Source organism: Neltuma alba, unplaced genomic scaffold, assembly GCF_004799145.2.
Source record: "Neltuma alba isolate B1F8T4 unplaced genomic scaffold, ASM479914v2 tig00010603_pilon, whole genome shotgun sequence".
Classification (NCBI taxonomy): domain Eukaryota; kingdom Viridiplantae; phylum Streptophyta; class Magnoliopsida; order Fabales; family Fabaceae; genus Neltuma; species Neltuma alba.
In genome coordinates, this window is record NW_021635465.1 from 639,208 (window position 1) to 658,367 (window position 19,160).

Sequence of the window (19,160 nt, forward strand, 5' to 3'; positions counted from 1 at the left end):
GCACGACAGGAAGCTGTGGGGAAAAAGGGAGCTGAAAATGGAGTAGCTGAAGGACAGAGGTCAAGCTGGAGCTACGGGCTTAGAAAGAGACAGGGAGAGCGAGCTGGGGTTGTGGGATCACGGGTGTGGAGGGGAACTGTGGGTTAGAAAAAGAGAGGGAAAATGGGAAAAAAATGGAGGGAGCTGGGGAAGCAAAAATGTGAACTGCTGTAGCGTTTTGTGTACAAAACGTTACAGCATTTGATCTTATGTAGCGTTTTATAGGGGAAAAAAACGCTACAAAATGTTATTATTTTGAAAATTTTCTATAGCGTTTTAAATTAAAACATTACATAAGATTTTTTTTAAATTTTTTTTTAAAATTGAATTAAGCTTTCTTTTTTTTTTTTAAACTTAACAAAGAACATAAAAAAACAAGGAGGGAAATGTCTTTAGTAGGGGATTTTTATAACTTAAAAAAGAAAATGCTTTAAGATATTTTTTTTAAAAATTAAATAGGGAAAATGAAAAAAAATGAGGGAAATGTTGTAATCCAAATGCTACAGCAGGTTATTTATATAATTTTTTTTAAAAAAAATATGTTACCTTTGTTTTTAAAATTATCAATGGAAAATGAAAAAAAAATGGAGGGAAATGTGTCATTACCAGAGGATTTTTTTAACTTTACAAAAAAAATTGTTTTAGCTTTCTTCTTTAAATTGTGAAAATGGAAAAAAAAAAAAAGAGTTGAGAAATATCATTAGCAAGGGATTTTTATATTTTTTTAAAAATAAATTTTAGCATTTTTCTAACCTAAATTTAAAATGAAAAAATTTGGCCTTCTGTAGCGTTTTCTAAATAAAACGCTATAGAAGGTGGGCTTCTGTAGCGTTTTCTAAATAAAACACTACACAAGGTATTTTAAATTAAATTCTGAAAATGAATAAAAAAAGAGAGGGAAAATAGGAAATATAATTACCAGGGGATTTTTATAATTTTTGTAACAATGCATTATCTTTTATTTTAATTTAATAAAAAAATGAAAATAAAAAAGGATTCTGTAGTGTTTTCAAGTTAAAACGCTACAAAAGGTTCTGTAAATTTTTTTAAAAATTTGGAGGCCTTATGTAGCGCTTTCTGTAGAAAGCGTTACACAAAGTCATATAGAACCTTCTGTAGCACTTTCTGAAGAGAGCATTACAGAAGGTTTTACTTTCTGTAGCGCTTTCTGTAAGTCTCCTACTTCCTGTAGCACTTGCTCAATAAAGCGCTATAGATTTTTTTTTTACTTTTTTTAAAAGGTAAATTGAATGTTGTAGCGCTTTCTTGAGAGAGTGCTACAGCAAGTATCATACAGCTACAGAATATATCTTTTTTTTAATAAATTATTGACTACTAGCTGTAGCGTTTTCGTTATAAATGCTACAAAACGTGCGCTACAAATCAATTATTTTGTAGTAGTGCATGCATCTCTCTTTGTAACAAGTCATGCCACGTACATTCCATCTTCTACTAAAAAACAATAAATTAATGATGAAATTTGGCGAACAATATCCTTTTTTGATAGCTGAACTGATTATTAGTGGCAAAAATTTTCACTATTTGTTTTGTAGTATCATCAGTATAAAATACACAAGTTACAAAAAACAAAACTTAAATTCATAAGATATGGAGACCGTTAGTTAGGCCGGTTCCAAGTTTCTCCTAATTAAGCTTTCATCCACTAATCAACTCCTTGATCTAGACTAACACGCACACTCAGTACGTACTTCTATATAAACCTCAAGAACTTGGCTCTAACACCTTTTGAACAATATAAAAAATATAGACAGTGAGAAGGGTTAGTATATATCTGAATAGATATATAACATAACCATCAAGCTGAAGTATAAGTGAGAAGATGGTGAGTACTAGAGTTGGTTCAAGGGTGGAAAGCTTGGCAAAGAGTGGGTCAAGTCAATCCAAAGGAGTATGTGAGGCCAGAAGAAGAGCTGATACACATGGGCGACATGTTCGAAGAAGACAAGAAGAAGGAAGGACTAGAGGTTCCGACGGTGGACTTAAAGGAGATGGAGTCGGAGGACGAGGAGGTTAGAAGGAGTTGCAGAGAGAGGTTGAAGAAAGCAGCAGAGGAGTGGGGTGTGATGTGTCACACCTTACTATTATATTGACTTAGGTTCCTTTCAAAATCATTTTAGACCACATTGGATGGTGTTGGGCTCACTTTTTTCTATAAAAACACTAATTTTCGGATTTTTACTGTTCATCGGGTAAAAATCCAGTTTTTCTGGCCCAACTTCAAAAATTCATAACTTATTCTACAAAACTCCAATTGGGGTGATTCAAAATTCTAATTAAAGATATTTAATTCTTATTTCAAGAAAAAATAATCTCATTATCCAATTCCTTATGAGAAAGCGTCAGGTTTTTGAGAAAAGCAACACTGTCCATTTGCCAAAAACCCTGATTCCCAGATTCTGACCATTAACTTTGAAAAATCATTATAAATCGTATAATGGGCCATTTTTAACGTATTAGTTATCAAATTGAAGCTCAGGACGTTATTTTTCATCATGCCAAATTTCATAATTAAACGCATTTAGGACCATAATCAAAAAGTCACATCAACCAGTCAGTGTCAGTGTGCTTCCAGCACTGTTAGTTTAATATTTACATAACCAAAATGAGCTCACGAATTCTTGTGGCTAAACCCCACAAATTAGCCTTCAATCTGCAGATTTCCCTTAGAGGATTCAAGCCCTAAAATGTTACATTATTTTTGAGGGATGAGATTTTTGAAAATCCCAGTAGCAAATTAACCAACTATAGCACCAAGCAAGCATCATTATTATGCATGATCATATTAGCTACTATTGGTGAACTAACATGCTTATCATTTGGCAAACTCAAACATGCAAAGGCCAAAGCAAGATACTATAAAGAGCAGCCACATAACAATCAAGAAAGCTCAACCACAATAATAGTAATTAACCATACAATAATCAACAATGCTAGTTAGTGGTAGTAGCTAGGTTTAACTTACTACCTTGCTCCAAAAGTCTTAGCTTTTCTTCCTTCTCCTCTTTCCCTTGACAAATATCAAACCCTAACCATATAATCCATCAACAAAGGCAGCCATAATCATTATCCAACCATGAAAAAGTAAGAGCATACATCAAAATGATTTTTGAACCATAAAGTTCCCTCCTTTGCTCACTATTTTTGAACTTGGTTCTCTTTAACCCTAAAAATCACTCCTTGGCTCAACCCTAAATGGTTTTTCATGTAGATTTCAAATATATGCTTAGATCTAGGAAAATAAAATGGCCTCCTTCAGTTTCCCTTTTGACCGAACCATAAGGAATCATGACCAAAAATCAAAACTTTGCTTTAAAGCTTCCAACACTTGTTCCTTTTAGTCTACTCTACACCATTCCTCATTTTAAGCATCATGGAAGCCTTAAAACAATGAAAAAATCATCCTAGGGTTCATTTCCTCACTTGGCTGAAATGGATGCTCAAGAAAACAACCATGAAAAATGCTTTAAAACAACTTAAACTCACTTGCAAACACTAGGATCTAACTTATGTTGTTGTGTCTTAGCAAGTGTGATTATCAAAACTTCTTTCCCCTTTTTATTAATCAGTTCGGTCCACATTAAGAGAGGGAGGAGACAGATTTTTAACCATAAAAGAGAAAGTAACCAAAGCAAGAACACTTCTAGGACCAAGATCTAACCTTGAAACCTTGCTTGGATGATCAAAGGTGCTTGCTTCTTCTTGTTTTTCTCTCAAACTCTCTCTTTTTCTCTTATTTTCTCCCTTGGACGAAATGAGCATCTGAAAATGGGGAGAGAAGAGCTTGATTAATGCTTCAAAATATCCCAACCACCTTCTTTAATGATAGTCCAAGTGTCATTACCCTACTAAGTCTTGATTCATCTTTCCTAATTAACATAATTCCAAATGAAATTAATTACTAAAGTCAAGATCCTCTCCATTTATGGAATGACACTTGGCTAATTCAAATCTTCTCCTTCAAGAGCTTGACACATGGCTCAATAGGATCCCTTGGATTTGCAAGACACCAATCTTGCTTTATCAGTATACTTTAGGCTCTGAGTTTAATTTCTTTTCTATAATTACAGTAGCTTAGCCTTTGTAATTATTTTCTATCAGATCTTCAATTTATTCTCCTCATTATTATCTTCCCAAATTGCCCTCTTTGTCTCAAAATTAATTTCCTAATATTTAAATAAAAAGGAAAATTAATTTCCTTCTCTTTAGGGATTTTTCCACTTTTTATCATTATTTGGAAAAATCTTAGATACTTGAGGGTCTTCATTTAATTCCATAATTCCTTGGGATCTTATAGGAATTTTCTTGGAATTTTATTCCCTTTAAAAATATTTATTTGGAATTTTCCAAATAAAATCCCTTAATTAGCCTAAATCACCCTTTAATTCTCTCATAATTTCTCTAAGGGTAATTGGTCATAAAACTAACTTTATAATTTTATATAACTCTCAAAAGATATTATCCTCATTTTTCCTTAATTTTCCAAGGCTCAGAAATATTTTTCCTTATTTACATTTGACCAATTTTCTTTAATTAGTCAATTTCCTATAATTGGCTTGGAAAATTACTGTAATTATTTTCCACCAAAATCCTTTGACTTTTCCTTATCGTTTTTAATCCTCAATAATTTGAGAATATTTTTTATCTCTAATTATCATAATGCTAGATGTGACATGATGCAACTGGTTAATCATAGAATCCCAATGGACATCATCAATGGCGTTAAGAAAGCTAGTGAGATTTTCTTCGCTTTGCATGTTGAAGAAAAGGAGAAGTACTATAATGATTAAAGCTCCAGTAATGTTCAGGGCTATGGAAGCAAGCCTGCCAATAATGCCAGTAGACAGCTTGAGTAGGAAGATTACTTCTTCCACCTTATTTTCCCCTGAAGGTTTTTGGGCATACCTAGAATCTATGATGATATCAGATAGCCACGCAGAGGTCCGATCACGGTGACGAAGTCAGATCAATGTTTCACAGCAAATACACCATGGAATGAACCATGCCCCATGAACTAAAGGAGAATCGATAAATATACATGTGGTATTTTTTTTTATTATAACTACCTCCACTTATCCACATTTCTCATAATCGTGCAGTTTAAAAACAAGAAGGGGAAAATCGCAACTAAAGACCCATATTTCTTGTTATTTTCACTAGAACCCCAAACTTAATGGGATTAGGTCCAATCCACCCTTTATTTTCCTACATCTCCCACTTACACTTGTGGATTACATGCCGTGGGTCTAATCTCTTTCTCTCCCTTCAACTTCATACTTAGTGCTTTGCCATGACCGCGTAGGCATGACGTGTTCACTTAGGTACCTGTACTAGAAATCCCTTTTAAAGGACCAGCACAGATCGACCTCTCTTTCGTGTAGCTTGAATTTTAAAATTATGCCTTAGATGTCCTAGATTTACCTGTATACACATTTTCATAGCAAATCTAATCCCTCTCGAGTCAATGTTTGACTCAAATTGCCTTTCTCGTATGTCTAATATCCACACTTATGACAACAAAATGTCATAAGGGACATGTCACAGACACTAGCATAGATGTGTATATTGCAATAAATCTTCCTTTCGCCCAAATATCACTTTGATATGAATTAGTTGCTTTCCGAGCATAATACCTTAGATCGCATCTATCATGACCTTAGGACACATGCCAAAGTAACAGTTACTGATACATATCTTCGTGATATTGTCAAAGTCAAAGGACACCAATGGGATGATAATTCCTCCCTAGGACTCACACATCAATGAAGCAAAGATCTTTCACTTGCTTCCTCTTTGTGGTTCTTCCAGCACATGTGGTATGAAACACATGCTATAGTGTTATTCTTTTACCAGAAGAGCGTATGTTGTTTTGGACTTATCATTAACACTGTACAGACTTAAGTCCAAACACACTTAGTATCTAAACCCAAATTCTTTAACTCTATTCATATCTACGACATCGACGTTGAAGAGTTTGTTATCTGGCTACAAGTATTATGAAAGTGGGATTCCAAACTTCGATCCAACTTTATTAGGGTGGATCTCATCTTGACTTGCTACACTTTAGTCAAGGCAACATAAAGTTTGTGTTTCTTTCCTACCATATCAGCATTATTTACTGCTTTACTAGTGAACACAAATGTCTCATCTTTGCTCACTCCACCTAAGTGTCAAAGGCAGTTGCCCGTGTGAGAGAGCCAACCTTTTTTAACCTATACGACATACTAGACATTGTATACTTTCGGACATACACATAAAGTGATAATAGAAAAAAAATATAATTTCATTAATAAGGTTTACAAATTACACTTTACCCATGCCAAGGGCTTATAGATGTTCTTTAAAAACTTTTTCACCTATTGGCTTTGTCAGAGGATTTGCTACCATACATTTGGTTGAAATGTATTGTACAGTAACAATCTTTTGTGATATATAATCTCTAACAAAATTATACTTGATGTCAATGTTCTTGGTTTTGCTGTGATACTTAGGATCTTTAGTATAGGCTATGGCTGCAGTATTGTCACAGTATACTATCACCGGATTGGTACTCTTATTTCTAAATCTAAGGTGTTCTATAAATCTCTTCAGCCATAAAGCCTCTTGTACTGCTGCGGTGCATGCCACAAACTCAGCTTCCATTGAATATAAGGCAATGCATGTTTGCTTCTTGCTACTCTAACATATGGCACCATTGTTGAGCAAGCAAGTATAACCTAAAGTTGACCTTTGTTGTTCTTCATCTCCACCTACATCAGCATCGGAGTACCCAACAAGGCACAAATCACCTCTTTCGTAGCATAATGCATAATTGGAAGTGCCCTTTAAGTATTTTAAGATCCTCTTCACTGCTTTCCAATGCTTTTCACCGAGGTTAGACTGGAATCTGCTTACCAGTCCCACTACATAACAGATGTCCGGTCTTGTACATAACATTACATACATCAGACTACCAACAGCACTAACATATGGAACTCTTTCCATCTTCTTTTTGTCAGACTCGGTTTTGGGACACATGTCAGGACTCAAAGCCACTCCAGTGGCAACCAAGGTACTCATAGGATTACAGTCTTTCATGTTAAATCGCTCAAGAATCTTATTAATGTAATTCTCTTGTGAAAGAGAGAGGATTCATTTTGAATAATTTTTTTAGATCTTAACTCCAAGTATATACTCTGCTTCGCCTATATCTTTCATCTCAAAATTTGATGAAAGCCATTCTTTAATAGCCATCACCGAATCTAGACTATTTCCAGCCAATAGTATATTATCTACATATAAGGATAATATGGCAAAATTACCCTCAAACCGCTTAATGTAACTACAGTGGTCTTCCTCTATCATCTGGAAGTCATATGAGGTTATTGCTTTGTGAAACCTTAAATACCACTGTCTGGATGATTGTTTCAATCTATAAATGAACCTTTTAAGTTTACAAATTTTGTTCTCCTTTCCTTTTTCAATGAAACCTAATGGTTGTTCCATATAGATTTCTTTATCCAGATCACCATTCATAAATGCGGTTTTTACATCCATCTGATGTAATTCCAGGTCTAAACTATTTACTATTGCCAAAATAATTCTAATAGAGTTGAAACGCACAATAGGTGAGAACGTATCTTCATAATCTATGCCTTCCTGTTGTGTGTATCCCTTTGCCACTAATTGAGCCTTATATTTGTCAATTGATCCATCCACTTTTCTTTTAATCTTGAGAACCCACTTGTTCCCAATAGCTTTATGCCTTTTTAGAAGATCAACTAATACCCAAACTTTGTTCTTTTTCATTGAGTCAATTTCTTCTTCCATCGCTTTCATCCATTCCTCCTTGGCAGGACTTAACAAGGCTTCTCATATAAAACAAGGCTCATCATCCCCTCCTAGAGTAACTAAGAAAGATTCGCCTTCAATTTGAAAGCATCTTTTGGGAACACTTTCCCTATTACTCCTTCTGACGAGAGTTATTTGTTTATCTTTCTTTCTTTGTTCAGGTCTCGACGTTGACCTTTCTTGGCTCCCACTCAGATTGACATACCTAGACAATTCTGGTTTGTCAATCTGTTCTGCACTATCTTGTTCTTGTGTCTCATAAAGAGAAACAGTACGGTCAACATCTCCTCTATTAGGAAATTCAGTCTCAATGAATGTTGCATCCCTTGATTCTATTTTAATCACCGTTCCATATTCGTTTTCACCTATGAAAATATATCCCTTTGATTATTCAGAGTACCTTATGAAGATAAATTTCTTTCCTCTAGGACCCAATTTCCCATACTTATGGGAACCGTCATGGATATATGCCGTTAACCCCCAGGGTCTTAGGATGCTCAAATTTGGTTTGTGTTTTGTCCATAACCCGTAGGGTATGGAAGTGGCTAAGTTTGAAGGCACACGGTTAAGTATGAAGGTTGTCGTTAATAAAACATCACCCCAATATAAAATTGGTAGGTTTGCTTGAGCCATCATAGACCTAACCGTGTCCAAAAGAGTTCTGTTTCTTCTTTCGGGACTGCATTTTGTTGTGGAGTGCCAGGGATAGTCATTTGTCTAATTATCCCTTTCTCTTCACAGAGCTGTTTGAACTGTTCAGATAAATATTCACGAGCTCGATCAGTGTGTAATGCTTTAATTTTATTGTCCATTTGATTCTCTACCTCATTTATGTATTGTCTAAAGCACTCAAGAGCTTCAGACTTATGCAAGATCAAAAAGACATGACCATATCGGGAAAAATCATTAATGAAGATAATAAAATACCAAGCTCTGTGTCTCACCCTCACACTCATTAGACCACATATGTTGGAATAAATTAATTGTAATGGATTTTTAGCTCTTGTTCCCTTACCAACTAAACAATTCTCACATAGTGACATTTCCATATTCGGAATGGCACCTAACAACCTTTCTTTGGATAAGTTAATCATTCTATTTTGATTAATATATCCTAGTCTAGCATGCCAGGTGTTTATGTTAACATTACTCAAAGAAATAGCAAAACATTTATTACTATTAAAATCACCAGCAATATCCAAAACAAAAAACTTTTTAAACAAGAAAGCTGAATCATAAAGGACTGAGTTGCTTAAAATGTCTGCAACTTTACCATGAAAGTTTACATCAAACCCAAACTCTAAAAGGCATAAGACAGAAACCAAGTTTTGCCAAATGTCGGGAGCATAAAGTACGTCATGGAATATCAAGGTCTTCCCACACGCAAAGTAAATTTGCAGGTGCCCAAACCTTTAACCTCGATCCTCGTGTTGTTTCCAATGTAAAGCCACTTGCTTTGATACAGCAACCGATGGTACTCGATAAAGGATCCTCAATCTCTAGTTACGTGGTCTGTGGAGCCTGAGTCTATAGTCCAAGAAGAAGAAATAGGTTCTGCTAGAAAAACAGTACTAGAAACATATGAAACATGTGAATTCACATAATCCACTAATACCTTTTTGCTCTCAGCCTATTCTGAACAGTCACGTGCAAAATGGCCCATTCTCTAGCAGGTGAAGGATTTGACCTTCTTCAAGTCTAGCTTCTTCTTCCCACCTTTCTTTCCCTTCTTCTTGAATTGCTTCTTTCCCTTTTTGGGTTGAGGACCACCCTTCTTTCCTTTCTTTTAGAACTTCTTGCCCTTCTTGGAATCGTGCCTTGATTGGGAAGTGCTAGCATCCTCAGTGTAATAAGCTTGTCCAGAGGTCTTGTAAGCCTCTAAGCTTCATCCTTAGCTCTAAGTGCTTGGCTACATCATTAAAAGTAACGATGTTTTCATTATGGGTCAGATTAACCTTCATATCCTCCCAACTAGTAGGGAGCGATCTGATAACAGCCTACACTTGCTACTCATCAGACAAAACATGTTCAACTTCCTTTAGTTCCCTGATTATGTTGGCCATCTCTCTCAGATGTTGCTTCATAGGATTGTTTGGCTTAAGTTTGTAGGTATCGAACTTAATCATTAACCTCCTAAGTTTAGTAGTAGAAGTACCACCAAACTTGTCCTTCAATGCTATCCACATAGCTTGTGCAGTTTTGTGCCTCTCAAATTTGCACATTATGTCATTAGCCATTATACTCAGAAGCATGATTCTTACTATTCTGTTTTTCTTCTTCCAAACTTGGTAAGCCTTTTGGTCTCTCCTATGTTGGGCTGTATTCCCAGCTTCAAGTTCGACCATTGCAATGGTTAAAGGTTCAGTAGCATCTTGTTCCTCCAAGATGTATTGGACCTTTCAATGCCATATGTCCCAGTTATCCCCGTTAAGCTTTTCTCCTTTATTAAGCTCAGCAATTATGTTCTTGGTTGCCATTTTGAGTTATGTGATAAATTTATCCCACATTATTCTACATTCTCTCCAAAAGAGAGACGTACCATAGAACATTTCAGTTATATAGCACAGCGAAATATACAATGTCATGTACTTATAATGTTCTTGATTAGAAAATAATAACACTGCAAGATCCATGATCAAGAGCATATGTTTGTACCTTCCATCACACAGATATAGGCAATAATCATTATGTCCTATCAAGAATTCTATATAAGCACTTTAAAAAATTGTGACTCTTAGAAGTCTCATCTCCTAAAAGCTCCCACTTATAAAAAGTATACAAACATTATTCACAAATAATGATATAACAATAATTTAAGTAATTTCATTAAATGAAGTAACACACTTAGTCTATTTACAATGCATGAAACCAAAAACTTAATATAACAAACATTAATAAAGTGAATACAAATATTACATCATTTGATATGAACATAAAGGTAATCAAGCATTGCTTTCCTTAGTTTTCTAAGTTTGCGCGTTTTGGTCATAAAGAAGGATACTAAATCTATAGCCCAAATCCAGTAAAACTTCTTTATGGGTTTTCCTTTAGGTCTGCCTCTAACTCTTATTGCTCTTATGTATTCCATTATGACTTTAAGGTAGAATTCGGTATTCTTCTCATCGGTCATGTATTGGACGTAACTAGCAAGCATGCCATTGATGCCTTTTATGTTTGTCAGTTTGGCCGCATCTCTTTCAGCTATACTCATAGCTAAAGCAGGGGTATAGGGTTAATTCACCTCTTCTCCTTCCTCAACTTCGATTTGATCGAGAAGACCAAGTAAATCATTAAGGACCAAGTGAGGTTCGGCATGGAGGGGTTCAATAGGGAATAAAGTTTCTGACTTAAGCCTAGAATCCATTAACTCCTCCGAGTCTTCTCAAGGAACCTCTTCAGGGTCCTCCTCAGGTTCATATTCTGGAACTCCATCATCCATGTATGAGTATTCCAATGAACCATATTCGATATTTTCAGTGCTACCACAAGCCTCTTGCTTCATTTTCACCTAAAACAAAATAATATAAATTATTTTGAATATTCTAGAATTTTTATCTATATAAAAATACCAGAAAATGCACTCATAAATAGATCTTTAATTGCCTCAAAAATTAGCAAATTATATATTAAAATGAAGATCTTGATTTTAGGGATTTTTAGAGATAAACCACACCTTAAACGGACCTCCCACGCTCCTACAAGTACCCCTAAAAGAATAAATTCTATGAAAATAAAAAAATTTTGAAGCCCACTCTCGGGCACGGCACGTGTAATCCACGTGCCACCATGGAGTCCGCTACTGGCAACACATGATATACTGGCGGCCTCCACGCTCCACCACCTCTCAGGTGGTAGTGTCCACATGGCAGTGGGGTGTGCCACGTGGTGGCACGCGCCACGTGGTATTTCTAGAAAAAAAAACTTTTTTAATTTTAATTTAATTCAATTTTTTTTGTTTTTCGACTGGTTGGGCCAGGTCCAATCCAAACCAAGTGAGCCCAACCGGCTCACCACCCCATTTTTGGTTTTTTTTGGAACAATGATCAAAACGACGCCATTTTGATCACTGTTCACCGTCTTCTTCCTCCAACTGAGTCAAACTGACCCGGCCGGAGCGATAGGTCGGGTCCAACAGACCCGTCGAACCTGAAAACTTCTCTCCTCCGTATCTTGGCCATCCAGTGTTCCTTTTTCACGCATTTTATATCTTTCTTTTGTTTTTTCGTCCTCTACATAATGGGATAGGTTTTGGGACCTAAAAACTTGATTTTAAGCAAACAGAAAAATGAAAAACCAACATTCAAAAACAATTACTCTGTGAAACGATTTTCATGGAGGTAGAGAACCAACCTAGCATGTCTAATCACAAATATAAGACACAAAAACTATTATACTGAAAGTAAAATGGAGGATTTGCATAATATTTATTGAAGCAAATCTCAGAACTGAATTTTCCACAAGAGTAGTAGGAAAAAAAATGCAGGCAACACACAAACAAATAAAACAACAGGAAAACACAGCCACAGAACCACGCTTTAATACTAATGAAGGTTTTCAGGCATACCTGGAATCTACGATGATATTAGATAGCCAGGAGGAGGTCCAATGATGGTGACAGAGTCGGATCAATGTTTCACAGCAAATACACCAAGGGAGAAAGAGAGCAGCTGAAAGAAAAAAAATGGAATGAACCACACCCCACGAAATGAAGGAGGGAATCAATAAATATGCGTGTGGCAGTTTTCTGATTATAACCACCTCTACTTATTCACATTTCTCATAACCATGCAGTTCAAAAACAAGAAGGGGAAAATCGCAACTAAAGACTCATATTTCTTGTTATTTTCACTAGAACTCCAAACTTAATGGGATTGGGTCCAATCCACCAAGGGTGGACTGGCCCATTTTCCTACATCCCCGAAGACAAGCGTGACTTGTCTATTTGGCCCAAAACACCCTCTAACTACACGTAAACTCCCTCCCTCCCTCTCTCTGAATGAATACTATTGTAGCTTCCTTCTTGTGCTCTTGTTTTGTTGTTGCCCTTTTTGTTTTTAATTGATGGGATAACCACTAACAACTTTGATATTACAGGCAGATCAAGCCCACAACCTTCGACTTATGGAGGAGCTTTCATACTACTAGATCATAAGACTGTGGGCTCTATTCCTAATATGCAGAGATTAAGAAAATTAATTTATTAAAAATGTGTTTTAGTTTTCTAAAAATATTTTATTTAATTATTTGCATTGAAACAACTTTTTTGATAAAAATGTCGTAACATGTGCAATCGATATGAATATTTTGACCAAAATATTATAAATTTAAGAGACAAAGTAGCTTAAAATCTTATATTTAGTATCAAAATGTATATTTTGAAAAAAAAAAAGTTATAAGTTTAAGAAACGAAGTGGATTAAAAATCTTATATTTAGGATTATTGCATTGCACCGAGTTGAAGAATGAGAATAATGATGCATAAATATTGATGAATTGACAAACATAATGTGTGCTAGTTTTCTAAAAATATTTTATTTAATTATTTGCATTGAAATGACTTTTTTGATAAAAACGTCATAACATGTGCAATCGATATGAGTATTTTGAGGAAAAAATGTTATAAATTTAAGAAACAAAGTGAATTAAAGTCTTATATTTAATACTCCCTCCGGTCCTAAATATAACATCCATTTTGCAATGTAATTTACACTACAAAATAAGTGTTATATTTGGAACCGAATGAGCACTAAAATATGTATTTTGAGGAAAAGGTTATAAGTTTAAGAAACGAAGGGGATTAAAGTCTTATATTTAATTAACTCTTATATTTAGGATTATTACATTGCACGGAGTTGAAGAATGAGAATAATGATGCATACATATTGATGAACTGATGAACATAATGTGCGTGCAGTGAGGTTACAAGCGAGTATGCAAGGCATTTCTGGGGCAGCTTGCGAGCAAGATACTGGGAATGCTATCATTTGGACTGGGACTAGAAGAAGGCAGGCTAGAGGAAGAAGTTGGAGGAATGGAAGAACTTTTACTTCAGTTGAAGATAAATTATTACCCTATTTGTCCTCGGCCTGAGAAGGCCCTTGGTGTGCAAGCTCACACAGATGTAAGTTCACTCACTTTCCTTCTCCACAGCACGGTGCCCGGCCTGCAACTTTTCTATGCCGGAAAATGGGTGACGGCGAAATGCATATACCGGATTCGATTCTGATGCATGTCGGAGACACCATTGAGATCCTCAGTAATGCCAAGTACAAGAGCATTCTTCACAGAGGACTGGTGAACAAGGAGAGGGTCAGGATTTCTTGGGCTGTGTTCTGTGAGCCACCTAAAGAGAAAATTATTCTGAAGCCACTTCCTGAGCTTGTGACCGATACAGAACCTGCTCGTTTCCCTCATCGTACTTTTTCTCAGCATATCCAGCACAAGCTCTTCAGGAAAACTGAGGAACTTGATCAACCTACTTAATCCAACGTTGATTTTGATCATTCCATTCTAATACCCACTTGAGCTTGTCCCATTTTGGTTTCATGATTATGACCTCCAGTAACTTGTGGGTTTGTGTCCATCTTTAATTCTGTGGGTTTCTTTCTCGTCACTTCTCTTAAAATAAACAATATTATTAGCTTGGTATTCACGTGCATGGGGATCTGCTTTCTCTGTCGATTTCATGATATGATCTTAGATGTGTCCTAGGGAAGAGCGCCACCTGCTGATTCGTAGATACTTGTTTAGTTATAATTAATGATTAATGATTAATGACTTAAATACTAATTAAGTAAGGGTGTGTTTGGTATGAGTGAAATGAAGGGAGGAAAATAATTTAATGAGTTTGATTTTTTTTTTTTTAAATGAAGAAGAAGTTCAAAAATTTTTAATTAATTTTTCTTACTCTTTTATCATATATATTCTTTTTATTAAAATTTTATAACATCACTTAGCTTCTCTAATCTTTTAAATCAAGTCTATTTAAAAAAATTTTGCTTTAATCCCCTCATACCAAAAATAGGGATAGTGCAATACTAATGTCTATCCATGTGGATTTTACTATATTGTAAAAATCAGTCTCCTACAATCAAATTCTTCGTCATTAAATCACTTTAATGGTTAATCTCCTAATTGATTTAATTTCTTATGCAACCTACTCATCCAGTTCTTAATATAAAAACTACTTAACTAATTTGAATATATATTAATAAAATTAAGTAAATTACTAAGAAATGTGGTATGATCTCTCTAAAATACGACTATATAATATTAGATTATATATTTGTTTATATGTTAAATAAATTAAATTTAAAACATAATAAATATGAAAAATAAGATAGATTAAATTTTTACATTTAAGAGTAAAAAGAGCTCACTAATTAGCTCTTGTATTTAGAACCTAATGAGTATTATTTATATTTCAATCAATTACATGCTCGGTGAACATATGGTTTATATTTTTTGTCATTTCAACGCATATGTATATTTGCTCTATTTATTGAAGCATATTTTTTTGAAGTAAGACAAAATTATTTGTATTAAAGATGGTTAGTTCAAATTACAGAAGAAGTTATAGAAAATAAACACTGATTAACATAAGCTAAAAGTCTAGCTAACAGGCTGCATGCATATGAAACAACAGAAAAATGAAAACTTCTATCATGTGAAAGATATATACCATGCTATACCAGAAAAGAGTCCTTTCAAACCTGTTAAAACTGGTTTGCAGCAAAAAGGTGGTTTAAGAAGTCTGGTACTTTCTAAACCGGTTATACAAATGGTCTAGAAAATAAAACATCACAATAAACTAAATTTTGAAAAATATAAGAAAAAATTGAGATCTCATAACACCGCAATAAATAATCAAACAATAAGAAATAGTATAAGTGTAGAAATGATTAGATCCAATGAGATACTTTTTTAAAAAAAAAAACTAGCCAAGTTTGCTAAAAACAATCTAAATTCATTTTGGTTCATACAATAAAAATGTATTTCATAAACAAAGTTAAAATTGTTCATTATTAAATAGACAGATAAAGAAAGGAAAATGATACGTAAGCTTAAAACAAATATGACGACGATAAAGACGAGTACATAGATATGGACAAAAACAAGCACATGGACAATAGCAAAATGAAAGCTTGAGATAGCATGAATTTGGATGTGAAGAGCATAGATATTGACACCATGAGCACAAATTTGGATGGACAAGCGAAGATTTAGATGAATGAGCGTTCTATACATCACCATTCATTACAAAAAACAATTGATTACTGACAAAATCAACAATAAAAAATAATTCCATTGCTGATTTCTGATGGATTACAAATTGAAATTTCATCGCTAAATTTAGTAATGGATTAGCAATGGAATTTTTCCTATGTTAATCCATCAAAAATCAGTCTGTAAATTTTTAGCAATGAAAAGGCTTATTTCTTGAGAAATTCAAGAAAAATAGTTACAATTTAATATTTAGACCAAAACTTTTGGGAAAATTATTTTATGGGCTAAGGAATAAAACTATGATAAAGTGCTAAAGACCAATTTTATAAATTAACTTGAATTATAACAAATTCATAAAATAAAGAATTTTCAAAAGTAATATCTATATAGCTCTAATAGATAGAATTTGCTATCAGATATGTATAGAATAATCAAGTCTTATTTCATAGTATACAACTTTCAAGAAAATGAAGTTATGAATTTAGAATGGAAGTTAGATATAAAAAAAAAAAAGTCTTAAAAATTTCACCTTCTCAAGGTAACGTTTCAACCATAGTTATTAATTTTGCTACCTTCTAGGTGTTTAGACTGTGTTTCACATCGCTAAATAAAAATTCTGTTACTAATCACATGTTTTTTGTAGTGATTATGAAGAAACCAATAATTAAGCATGAAAAAAACGACGAGGACAAAGAAAATGACATTTTACAAAGAAAATGAGCATAAAAAAGACGTCATAACTCAAAAGGGATGAGTATGGAAAAGAGGGCTAGCATTAAGGTAACTTGTAAATGAAACATAAAAGAAGATTATCAGATAACTCAAAGATATTGCAAGCGAATGAAATTTGGTTTGGAAGATACCGCTGCAAAATGAAGTAGGTTAAATCTTTAGGTTTTTAAATTACCTTCTGAAAGCTTTGAATATTTTTTTAAAAAAATATTTTTAAAACTTTTTAAACTGGCTGTGATAATACTAATTTAAAAAGTATATTTTAGACCGGTTGTATGTGAAACTAATCTAAAAAATTTTAAATAATATTTTTTTAAAAATACTTTTAATATAATTTTTAAATCAGTTGTACAAAAACTCAATTTAAAAAAATATTTTAAATCAGTTGTTGTGAGGGTTTTGACCTTGACGCTAGTAGCCTGATAGAGATTAATCTTAAGTCCAAAATAACTTATGGAAACTCTCAATTTACACACACAAAAAAACTTCCTATTGTTTTAGCATTTGTATTTTATTTAACAAAAAGATTCTAAGGAATCCTTAGAGATATTGGCTATCAACACAAGGATCTTTCTTTTTTGAACGCTCTGAATCTCATTTACCTGATATAGTCACTACAGGGAAAAAAAACCTTTTAAACTGCCTTATCTCCATTGTTCATTACAACAATAGTGTAAAAATATAGCCATTGACATTATTGTAAATATTGATGAACTTTTTATACTGATTATGCATATAGCAGGTTTAAAATATACCTTTTTCCAAGGTGTTAGAGCCACAATGGCTTAAGACTAATTAGGTGGAGATAAGGGGGAAACTGATATGAAACAAGAGAACCCAAATCTTATGGGCTAATCAGGTGGAGATAAGGGGGGAAATGATATGAAACAAGAGAATCCAAATCTTATGGCTTTTATCCAAGTCTGAATAAGCCTTATTAGGCAATAAGCCAGAAGAAGGTCCATGAGAAGAAAGACTTATATCCACATTTTCCTAATTTTGATCTTTAGGGCTCGAAAGTTCTAGTATGTCATGGGTTAATTATGAGTTCCTAGATCATAAGGTCAATACCAGGTCCATTTGACTCAAGATGGTACAAGTCAATTAACTCTTGTTAAGGTTGTTAGACAACAACAGGTGAGACTACATGAATTTTTGGGATGACATTATCTTAGTTAGAGTCAAAAGAGTCATCTAAGAAAAAATGGAAAACCCTCATTTTGTTTGGGAGGATGAAGCATATCCTGAGGATTGGATTCAAAAATCCTATATCAAACCCCTCCCTCGAAGAACAAGAAAGGAAATCTAACCCTTGTAGAGCCACGAGAACAATGTTGTCTAATCCAGTCTTGCAATAAGAGTTCAATTTACTCCCAGATTCAAAATTAAAACCAAATCTTGTTCTAAAGTGAGTCTTAATGCAATTAGTGACTGCATTAAAACTTTGAAAAATAACATTCAAGAGGGCATTCATTCTGGGTATGGCTAATCAAATAGCAAAGAGCACAACATATAAAAACATGTTCATACTTGCATTAAACTTAGTAACAACACCATTTTTTAGAGTCTCTAGTAGGTTTTGAATGAGTGGCAAATGAGGGTTGATATGAACCCTAATGCAAAGGAAGTGAAGAGAGATGGAATATTGGACTACACCTTGATAGATAATAATGTCACCAATCATATCATCAAGCATACCTACTACACCGTCTAGTATTCTAAGGGGAAGACCCTAAAGTTGCACCCAAACAAGGGAAGTCACAACCTAAAGCTCTCTCAAAAGCATGTTAGAAACCTAATAGTTAACTATGAAGTCCAAGCTCTCTGGATCACAAAAGCTTTATTAGATAAAAAATTCCAAACTTCCGTCTTACAATAAAAGAATCCTTAAGCATCCAAAGGGAACGAAGGCAGTTTATGAAGCTTGATAATGGGAAAGAAGCAGATATCAATAAGGAGTGACTCTATAAGACTAGAAAGAGTGGCAAAGGCTAGAAACTAAATGACAGTTAAATCAAAGTGGCATTTGGTAAGTGCATGCAATAGGAGTCAAAGAAAATAGAAATATTTTGAGAAGGGTGGAAGGAAAATGGAGGGAGCAAAAATGCTAATAGAAAGGAAAGAAGCAAAAGAGTAAGAAGGAAGCAAGGGGAAACCATGAAAACTTAAGGGGTATTTGGAAAACTACAGAAGTGCTTTTAAAAAGTGCATTTTCACAAATCGAGACAAATACCTCCACATATTTACTTCGTATACCACAAAATCACTTTTAAAACTATGATTTTGTTTCCACCTATAGACTAAAACTCTAGGAGA

General features: G+C 34.1%; 1 pseudogene; it reads left to right on the forward strand.

The window, feature by feature from the left end:
- Positions 1–1,879: 1,879 nt before the first annotated feature.
- LOC114757518 (leucoanthocyanidin dioxygenase-like) lies at positions 1,880–14,369 on the forward strand (annotated as a pseudogene).
- The last annotated feature ends 4,791 nt before the right edge of the window (positions 14,370–19,160 follow it).